Here is an 11533-nt window from a genome sequence, read left to right as displayed (position 1 = left end):
CCCAGCAACCACATGGTGGCTGACAACCATCGGTAATGAGATCTGATGCCCTCTCCTGGTGTGCCTGAAGACAGCTACAGTGTACTTAACATAATAAATAAATAAATCTTTAAAAAAGGAAACACATATTTAAAATAATCAAAAATTACATATTTTAATTGGATTTACTTTGTTTCCCCTGTTTTTATAGTTATTGATGTTTTATGAATTATCTTACTTATATTTAAATTGTTAGAAAAGGGACTTTGTCACTGGAGTATTGTCCTTTTATTAGTGAAATGAAATAGTGTAATTAATAGTTTAATATTAGCTAATTATACTATAGCACATTTTAGGTAATAATTAAACCAAGAAACATTTAAGCTATAAAAACATCATGAATGATGTTATTACAGATTGATGCCTTTAGTATAATTTGATATGAGTTAACCCAAATCTTTGCATATCTATAGCTAGAATAAATGGAGTTAACATTTAATTGTGAAGTCAGATTTTTTTTAAAGCCCAAATTATAATGAACTGGCTGGTATTTCATAGTCAGCATCTTCCTTTCCTCAAGTTTTCCCTCCTCTAGCCTTGTGGGTTTCACTGTTCTGGAAACTTATCCTAATATTGTAAAGCCTTTGAAACGAAATTACAGGGTTTTTCTGTTTGTTTGTTTTTTAGCTTGATGACTGCTTCCCAATTAGGTTCTGAGTGACAATAGCTATGCTGTCCTTAGCCTCTGGTCGGCCACAGTCTCTGCTGAGCTCTGACCTCACTGTTCTGCCTACCGCAGCATCCAGTGTTTCCTACTGTTTGAACACACTGTGGCCGAGCTCAGCCGGACAGGCCAGGACTGCCTTCCATTCTCTCAGGAAGTAAGTACTTCTTGAGAACCTGGTCCACCTTGTCAGAGATTTTTGTTATGATCACATCTGAAGTCACATATGCTTTGCTGGAGCTCAGTGTCAGAGGAGGAGTCATCTTCTATGGTCTCTCCAATTCTGCTGTAGTCCTAATCTGTTGTTTTAGAAATACACACAGCTTCCCCCAAATCCCTTCGTGCTGCTGCCTCTAATCTTTTTATATCTATCAAATAAAAAGCAACCTAATAAGTGGCCTGTGTCTCTTTATGTGTCCGTTGAGAATGTCCTGGGTCAGCTATTTTATGACTTTGTCCTGGGGTCTTGGATTGCAGGATGTTAAGAGCATCCATGCTATGCTAGACACGGCACAGAAAAGGATCCAATTCAGTAATTAAGCAAAACAGGCAGGGTGGGCAGGAGTGTTAGTGCATGCCTTTAAGTTCAGCACTTAGGAAGCGCACTGAATTTGAGACCAGCCTGTTCTTCAAAGTGAGTTATGGGACAGCCAGGACAGAGAAACCCTGTCTCAAGGCAGGAGGGGGGGAGAGAGAGAGAGAGAGAGAGAGAGAGAGAGAGAGAGAGAGAGAGAGAGAGAGAGAGAGAGAGAGAGAGAGAAGAGAGAGAGAGAGAAGATTAAGATAATATTTTTCTTGTTTGGGGGAGTGTTGTTTTGGCATTTTTGTTTGTTTATGCTTTTTAAGCAGCATGTAACAGTGTTAAGCAACTCTCCTCCTCCCTTAGATGAACCGCTAATGGGAGCTGACTTGGTTGGCTTACGTGAGAGCCCACATGCCCTCTGCCCAATCTTGATGTTTCATGTTTGAAAGGACAATTCCAAACAATTGTACCTGGAGTGTTCTGCCTCTTGCCTTTATCGAGGCACAAGGGTATAACTGCCCCACACAAGAGGCAGGCTGCTAGTACATAAAACAGCAATCCTTCAACCACTGAGCTCCTCGATGGAGCAATTGTGGAGTATATTCTAGTAGTTCAGTGTTGAACACAACGAACCCCATATCTTAGTTTTGGTTTTATTGCTGTAAAGGGACATCATGGCCATGGCAACTCTTATAAAGGACATTTAATTGGGGCTGGCTACAGTTTCAGAGGTGTAGTCCATTATCATCATGGCAGGAAGCATGGGAGGGTACAGACAGACATGGAGCTGGAGGCAGGGCTGAGAGTTCTACATCTTGATATCTCAATGCCCTGCCTTCGCAGTGTGACACACTTCCTCTAAAGCCACACCTCCTCCAAAAGTCCACACCTCCTAATAGTGTATCCTCAGTGGCCAGGCATTCAAACAAATGAATCTATAGAGGCCATGTCTATTCAAACCACCACACCCCTGTAATGACCTGCCAATGTCACCTTCCCATGATTTCACCTTCTTTATGTGTGTTTCCATTCCCTCACCCTCTACTGGGGATCATTCTCCAGCTCCTAAGTATTCCAAGCCTGTCTTAAGCACCACAGAAAACCAATGAAGAAGACAGTGTAATAATGTAGAATTGTATATTCAAATTAGATAGCCTCAGCTTCCACTGACTGACAAAGTAGTCACTCGCCATAAGTGGCTGTTCAAAATTTACTTCGAGCCAGGACTAATAGTGTAATCCTATAATCTCAATTAATTAGGATCCTGAGGCAGGAAGATTCTAAGTTTAAGGCCCACTTAGCCAACTTAATAAGACTCCCACTTCAAAATAAAAGTTTGTAGGTTAATTCTTGCCTACTTTATTGGGCACTCCCCTTCTCTACCCAAATCCCTTTTAACCTCCCAACACTAGCTAGATGAGAAAGAAGGTTAGAGGGGAAAGGATTGTAGACTTACTGAGACAACTTTCTTCTGATCAAGGGGCACTGAGTTCCGTGGGGAATCTCCAGTCTTCATTGTCAGGATATCCAATTTCTTGTTGTTGTCTCTTTGCACATGACTATTTGACAGACTCCACAAGCACTCTTGGGGTTCTCAAATTTATACCCTTCAAGAGTCCCCAGAATTCCAAACATAAACTATCTGCAGCTGACAAAAATCATACCCCTCCGCACAAGACAGATCACAGCAGCTGTGGACAGTTTGAGGCAGCCCCATACCCCACACCTGGGATTAAAACAGAAAAACGTATTCACATAACATTCCTGGGTTTTTTAAGAAACCAAAATTCTTATTACAATGAGTCAGAAGATGACTGGAGATATAGGTCAGTGGCAGAGCATTTGCTTAGCCTTCTTCAATCTCCAGTCCCATGGACAGGGCCTTAGGGAGATAATGAAACCTAGTGAAAAGAACACTCATTTGCCTGGTTGCTCTAGCTATATTTCAAGTGCTTAGTGCATACAGGTGGCTATTAATTTCAATGGGAGAGTGTTTAGATTGTTTTCCTCAACAAAGGTCTCATGTGAGACTTAGTTTGACTGTCTGTATACTAAGACATTTCAGTAATGTAAAGACAAGGACAGAGGCAGAGCTCTAACAGTGAAGAAAACATGCCCCTTTGTTAATGATGATGAAATCTTATAGGAAGAAGCATAAGGGACAAGAGATCTTCAGCCCAGCAAAGAGCAGGGGAGGGACAGAGTAGAGATTTATTTTTGAGCCTCGTTGAACATGGCTTCCTATTATGAAATATAACTGAATTTTAGAGGGCCTGGGATGAATTAGAGAGGGTGGCGGAGGTGTGGTGAGTATGAAAAGAGATAGGAGAACCAGGTGGCTGCTGCCATTTTCTTCTATCTATATGGATGCCCTAACTCTATGACCCACCACCTAAAACAACAGCAACTACAAGGAGGGGAGGGGGGGAAAGAAGGGGAAAGTTACTTTATAAAATGAAGATTCTCTGGGCATCAAACAGACCCATGAAATCAGACGCTTTGGAGAGCTGTCCTGAGTGAGGATGCACAGCTAAGCTTAAGAGCTGCCAATGAGGCTCTGTTTCTTCTCAGGGGACACATGTGATTCTGTTGCTGCTTCTGTGGCCCTGTGACCTGCTAGTTCTATAGTGTAGATTTATGGAGAGGAATGACAGGGTACCACAGAAGGCACAAAAATCGGGAGATCTCCATGACAATAGGTACACATCCCCCCCTGCTAGAGGATATCACTAAGCAGGGAATCAGAGGTGCTCCTGCTAACAGTCAGGCATCTGAAGCTCAGCTTCTCTGTCAGGCATTAGCTACATGCACACACACACACACACACACACACACACACACCTGAACAAGGCCAACTGAACTCAACATATATTGCTGACAATTTAAGTTATAGGTGAAAACGTTTGGGGGTGGCTGATGATCCCAACATATATATATATATATATATATATATATATATATATATATATATATATATATATATAGCTAATGCATCCACTGTTGGCTGAATGCCCAGATTCAATGACCTGGTGATCACAAGTAGACTGGCCACAGTGGATGCCCTATAAGCTCTGACTTCAGTTTCCTCTAAAGTTAGGTGTTGGGTGCAAATTCATGTTCATCATTTCTGTTTAAACTCACATGGTACCTAGAGTACACCACACCGTAGGTGAAATGTTTTTCCAGCTTGACCATTAGGTCCAAGGAAGGATACACTGGAAGCATAAAAGTTTGCCTTTCGTTTGAAAGCTAAGGCTTCACTCACCTCTGCAGAGATGGGCCTCTGCCATAAGATATCATCTTCTTTGAGAAGGAGGTTGGCATCTGCCAGCAGCAGTAGGATGAGCCCTACAAGGAGCTCTCTGATGTCTTTCAGGGTACTCTCCCTCCATCTCTGTGTATCTGAATATTATAGGTTATATCTTAGTTAGGGTTTCCATTTCTGAAAGGAGATACCGTGACCAAAACCTTCCAGCTGTGGAGAGACCACCTCGTGGTACAGTCAGTGCTTTACATCAGCTCTCAGAATAACAGCATCAAATAAAGTCAACACTGCATCTGTCCACTGAAGTGTGGCATTGTATTGGAATGCTTCTTTAATTCTTAGTTTAGCAATTTAAGACGTCAGCTTTAATCAACAGTGAAGATGTTGAGGGTAGAGAGCTCCAACTACTATCTGAACGTAGGTCTTGTTTCTGACAGGAGTTCCTCTCCCATGTTCTACCAGGTGCCACATTTTGCTTTCTGTCCCTGTCCCCCAACAGCCCTTTGTGGAAACATTCAATACCAGATTCCACCTCCATCTTCACTGATCTCCATGGTCCTTGAGGGGACACCACTAACCTATTCTACCCTGTTCTCCACTTGCAGCATGTTGCTATCCCTGTCCTCAGCTATAGCTCCTATAGGTAAGAGATGCTGCATGCTTTTTCTCCTTACTCTGTAACTTGTGCCCCTCCAGTCCTCTCCAGGACACAGTATGAGTTTCTCTTGAGTTCACCACAGTTACAAAAGACAGGACACGTAGTTTTGTTTTGTTTTGTTTTTTGTTTTTTCCCCATCTATACACTGTCTAATCTAGTTAAACTGCTGGATAATAGCACAAAAACTGATCTTTTTACCTCCCCAATGCCAGGGATCAAATTTAGAGTCCTATTCATTCTAAGTCAATGATCTACCACTGAACAATACCCTCAAATCCCCCAAATTAATTATTTCAATACACTTGTGATGGTTTGTATATTCTTGGACCAGGGAGTGGCACCATTTGGAGGTGAGGCCTTATTGAAATAGGTGTAACCTGGTTGAAGTAGGTGTGTCACTATGGGTGTGGGCTTAAGACCTTCACCCTAGTTGCCTGGAAGTCAGTCTTCCACTAGCAGCCTTTGGATGAAGATGTAGAACTCTCAGTTCTGCCTGCGCCATGCCTGCCTGGTTGCTGCCATGCTCCCACCTTAATGATAATGGACTGAACCTCTGAACCTGTAAGCAAGCCCCAATTAAATGTTTTTTTTATAAGACTCGCCTTGGGTCATGGTGTCTGTTCACAGCAGTAAAACCCTACTAACTAAGACAACACTGTTGAAGGGGCAAAAAAAAAAAAAAAAAAAAAAANNCTTTACCATGAAGGAAGCATTTTTGTGTCAAAAGCAACAGTGGTAATGCCTATCTATGAACTCAAGAAATCTGTTACCCATTAAGGAAGAAATAACCACCTGGCAAGTCCAGCAGCCTAGAGATCTGCCAGTATGTTCTTCTCCATCTTCCCTTCTGGTCCACACGTCCACCTGCCATCAAGAATCTGCACCCTACTCTCAGGGACACAGCTCTGCCTGCTTCCTGAGAGGCCTGCTGCCACCCAGGAAAACCAGACAGGAGCCGAACATAACAGTCCTCTGAGAGGCTCCACCCAGCAGCTGACTGAAACAAAGGCTCACAACCAAACAGCCGGTGAGCTCAGGAAGTCTTATGGAAGAGTTGGAGGAAGGGTCGGGGGACCTGGAGAGGATAGGAACTCCATAGGAAGTCCAACAGAGTTAACTAACCTGGACCCTTGGGACCCACAGAGACTGAATCACCAACCAAAGAGCAGGCATTGGCTGGATCTAGGACCCCTCACACATATGTAGCAGATGTGCAGCTCTGTCTTCGTGCAAGTTCCCTAACAACTGGAGCGGGGGCTGTCCCTAAAGCTGCCTTTCTATAGAATCAATTCCCCTGAACTGGGCTGCCTTGTTTGGCCTCAGTGGGAGAGGATGCACCTAGCCTCGTAGATACTTGATGTGATTGTGTGTGTGTGTGTGTGTGTGTGTGTGTGTGTGTGTGTAGGGGTTGTTTCTCAGAGGAGAAAAGGAGGAGGGCTGGGGACAGGGACTTGGGGACGGGGCAGGAATGAGGCAGGAACAGTGATCAGAATGTAAAGGGAATAAATAAATAAATAAAAAAATGGAGAAAAAAAGAGAGAGAAAACCAAATAAGACTAGTGACTGCCCTTCCTTTTATTATTGTAACAGAAATTTTTATCCCTGACACACAGCAGTGTGGACTCAGATATGTGATTCATGGAAATTAGGGTTGTTTCTTTAAAAATTGTACTCAGCTCTGCTGGTTATAATGAGTTTGTATTTGTCAAATGGCTTTTATGCTTAAATAAAAAGGTAATGATAAACAAGCACTGCCACTGCTGGGTGCAGCGACCCTTTGCAGTGCTGCATGACATGTGTCTTTGGAAAAGTAGGGCCCCTGGAGGAATCGGTGGGAATATGAAAATGAGCACATTATTTCACTGTTAGCATAGGCGGCAGAGATAAAAGGGGAGGCTGTGGACTCACTGATGTATTTATTTTCCTTTTTGGAGTGATTAAATGAATAAGGACGTGTAGGCAGGTTGTTCTAACTGCAAAATTGGTGGTAGTTTTGGAATTTAATACTTCGGATGTGTGCAAAGTTTATGAGAAACACTCCAGTATGAACTCTCAGCTTGGGTAAGGCATCTCCATAACTTGGGGGAAACCAAGGCTCACAGCTGATAAAAGCTAAAGAAACACACACACACACACACACACACACACACACACACACACAAGAAGACTCCTTAGGCAAGTAATGAAGCCTGGGAAACACCAGCCTCTTGGATCCCATGCACATGACAGAGATTTGTCAGCTAAGCAGATAGTCACTAACCCGTTTTCCAAAAAGAACTGCCTTGCCTCACAGTTATGTTTTAAGTAAGGTTTTAAGTCACAGAGAAGACTTAAATGGCTTGCCTAATGATTATGTCTATGGCTCAGTTGGGTCACACCCAAAAGATGTCCCCTTTTGTTCTCCTTATACAACCCTTACCCTGGTAGGAAGTCACTGAAACTCATGTGTAACACACTTAGACCATTTCCCTGGAATCTTATAAAACCAAACCAGTCGGAGGATGGTATTGTATTTCAGCTTCTGTCATTTGGCCAAACTTTCCCATCACCCAGTTCATTTGGAGGAGTGTGTTGGGGGGAGAGGTCTGAGCTACTGGGTTACAAGGTTCTGAGAAGAGTCTTGGCTATATAAATGGCTACACCTTTTCTTCCTTCCTTTTTTCCTTCCTTCTTTCCTCTCTCTCTCTCTCTCTCTCTCTCCTCCACTCTCTCTCTTTCTTGATTGCTCTTCAAACTGAAAGAGTAAGTGGACAATTCCCCACTTTGGGTTGGTTGTTCAAAGAAATGTTTTATCACATGGGGGAACCAAACCTATCACCTCAAAGATGAGCCTGCATTGTGTTAAATGGGCAGGGGGATTAGAGAGTGTTTGCATATGACAAAACAGAAGTAACAGATATGGCTGACATGAGACAGTGGGAGAGAAGTGTGGAGCACAGTTAACCAGGAGTGTTGAAAAGGAGAAATTTCCACCCCTGAGGACTGTTCCACTGTCCCTGCACACCAAGCCTGGTTGTTGAGCCCTAGGACACATTTCAGGCTGGCCCCACATCCAGACATTGTACCGTCACTCACAACTTGATCTTTGGCATTTGGGGGCCACTGAAACAGGTTTCAGACTCCAGACTCATTGGTCATAGCACCTTGTGCATCTCGCTGTTGAGGTGCCTGACCTCTGCCTGGGTGAACAGACAGTATAGTGTGGTGAGCTATGTGGGCCTGGAATGAACCTGGCCCACATCAAGGCTGGGAGAAGATGCACCCTTGACTCCCTTTATCCCTTCGACTATATGGCTCGATAGCAAAGAAGGGTGGATCTGATGTCCCTAGGCTAAGGCTGGAGCTCACACCGAGCCATCCCTTGTCCCTTACCCACATTTTCCACACCTGGATCCTGTCTCAGGACCTTTCAGAAATGAAAAAAGCTGGAGGAGAGGAAGGAAGGGAGGGAGGGAGGAAGCTGGGGAAAGGAGGGAGGAAGTAAAGTGTCTGGGCTCCTTTAGGTTCAAGTTCTTATGAGGGGCAGACATTTTCCTTCCTGATTGACAGCTCCACACTGTTTTAGTTAGCTACTGGGATCCAGAAGGTAGCTGCTGGGACTTCCAGGTTCTTGTGTTCCAGAATGAGGAATTGCATTAGGTGCAAACTAGCAGAGCTAGTTTATTAAGAGACAATATTACTTCTGAGAGTGGAAGTAGACAAGAGCTGGAAAAAAGTCAAAGGATTGGTGGCACCATGCAGGAGGGTGGGACATCTTTGCACAGCATGGCTTCCTCTATGCATGCTCATGTCTGCCAAGTTGAGAAGGGCTTTCTAGTCCTTCTGCCAAATGGCTTCTTTCTTGGCAGCCTTAATGCCTTTCTTTACCCTACTCCTCTGCCACACTGCTTGGTTTCCCAGGTCACAAGTTTATAGGACAAAATCTCAACTCTACAAGAGGTCAGTGTTTGTCCAAACACACATGTAGGCGTGTACACCATTCTGTGGTAGAATCCAGGTTCCTAACTTCCACGAACTTCCTACTGAGAAAAAACAAAAGGTGAAATAACTCATGGAGAACTCTCTCCAAGGCATGCACTGAGCATAGTCCATTACATCACACATTCGTAGATACTCTAAGAACAGGTAGTTTCGTCTTCCTTCTGCCACCCCTTGTGTCTTAGGGGGTAATCTGGGAGAATGTGGGTAAAGGCATGGAGAAACTGCTGATAAATGATGGAGTCCCATAGAGGAGGGCCAGTCTTCCAACTGAAACTGAACTCATGTAAGTAAGGCCACCGTCCTGCCTTCGAACCCCTATAGCTATGCACCAGTGGATGGTAAGACGGTTCACCAAGCTGAGCATAACACCACCAATCAGAATGCTTCCCTCTCACCTCCAAATACTCCCTTCTAGGAGGGCACTTTTTGTTTTGTTTCTATTTGTTAGAGAAGTTCTGCTCTATCTCTGACTGTCCTGAGTGTCTTATTTATCTTTACGAAGTACTCAGTGGAAAAGTAGCCTAGAATCCACTATGCTCTGGCTTGATTTCTGCTCTCTGTCCCCACCAACCCAAAAGCAAACACACAGAAATAACAGTCATATTTTATTATTTATTTATTTATTTATTTATTTATTTATTTATTTATTTATTTATGGTGGTGCTATGGATGGAATACAGGGCACCAACGTATGCTAGGTAAGTGTCCTGTGGAGCTTTGAAACAGATCTGCCTCCTATAGGCACATGTGGACGGACACTTGGTCCCCTGTTGTGGATGCTGTTTGGGGAGGCTATGGAATTTTTAGGAAATGTTGCATTGCTGGAAGAACTATCTTCACTAAGGGTGGGCTTGCATTCTTTATAGTCTCCCTCTACTTCCTGCCCTGCTAGCTTTCCGTGTGGATGAAATATGACCAGACAACCTCCTATTCATGCAAATGTCATGTGTTCCCCATAATTATGGACTCTAAAACTTTGGAGGCATAAACCAAAATAAACCCTTTCTTCCTTAAATTGCTTTTAGTTGTGGTATTTTTATCCCAGCAACAGAAAAGAAACTAATACACACTCCAACGTTCAGCTATGTGTCCTGTGCCTTTTCTCCTCAAGGTCCTAGCTTAGCAATGTGTGGTTGAATTGGTTGATGGTAATTCTAGCAGCATCTTCAAATCTCTCACAAAGTTTAAGCATCCATATGGCAAATATTAACAATTTTTTTTTTCCGACAAGGTTTCTCTGTGTAGCCTTGGCTGACCTGGAACTCACTCTGTAGATCAGGCTGGCCTGGAACTTAGAAATCCACCTGCCTCTGCCTCCCAAGTGGTGGGATTAAAGGCGTGTGCCACCACTGTCCAGTCAAAAATATTTTTTGTTGGTTTGCTTTTGGACACAGGGTCTCCTGTATCCCAGGTTAGCCTTAAACGTTCCACTAGCAACGAATGACCTCAAACTTCTGATTCTTCTGCTTTTACCTCCCAGGCTCTGAGATTACAGGTTTTACACAGTGCTGAGCATCAAGCCTAGAACTTCAATGCCTGCTAGACAAGTGTTCTACCTACTGAGCCACATCCTAATACTCCATTAGAAACTCACCTTTAATTCATCCTTCCTGGGATAATGGTCTAGTAAGGGCAATGACAGGAATAAGAAGCAAAGGAAGCCCATCCCATAGTATTACATCCCCAGGAACAACAACAATGTTTTATGTCTTGGCGGGACTAGTAGTTAGATCTGAAAATATTGAAGTTTCACAGAGAAATAAACAGCAAAGGTCCCAGGAGTCCTGACTTACCTGGATTTTAGCTACCCATGATCAGCTCTCTTTACATCCTGGTCCTTCCTCCAGCCTGGAGCTTTTGGTGGGCTTCCCTCCCACCCCAACCATGTCTTGATGACAGGCTTCTTCTCAGAGTCTGTGCTCTTCTCTTCAATCCTTTCACCATGCAGGGTGCCCCTATGCAGAGCCAAATTATTCAGTCAGGTTCATTCCAAGTGGATGTCTACTTTACATACTGGTGCGACCAAATTGGTTTGTTTCCAGAACACAAAGGAACCCCTGACCTAGAGCTATTTGGCAACTGACTCATGCTTGAGTTTCCTCCCAGATCCAGCTAGTACTTTCTTTACTTCCCAATAAACCTTGTCTGCATACCCCTTTTCTACTGGCCTTGCTCATTACTCTGTACTCCTGTGGTAATGGACTCCGCTCTTACCCAGTAAACTGGCAAAGGCTATGGGGGATGAGATGGAAACTCAGATCCACTCAGGCCAAGAGGATGGTGCGAAGCAGAATGGTGATACTTCAGCTTTGTGGGGGTCTGATCCCCAGCTTTGTGACCCTGGGAGCATTCAGAGATAGGGAGAGTTGTGTAAAGGCCATGAGGGGAAGAACTCTCAGCTGC

Source organism: Mus pahari, chromosome 2, assembly GCF_900095145.1.
Source record: "Mus pahari chromosome 2, PAHARI_EIJ_v1.1, whole genome shotgun sequence".
NCBI classification, from domain to species: domain Eukaryota; kingdom Metazoa; phylum Chordata; class Mammalia; order Rodentia; family Muridae; genus Mus; species Mus pahari.
Note: the sequence above shows the minus strand (reverse complement) of the source record.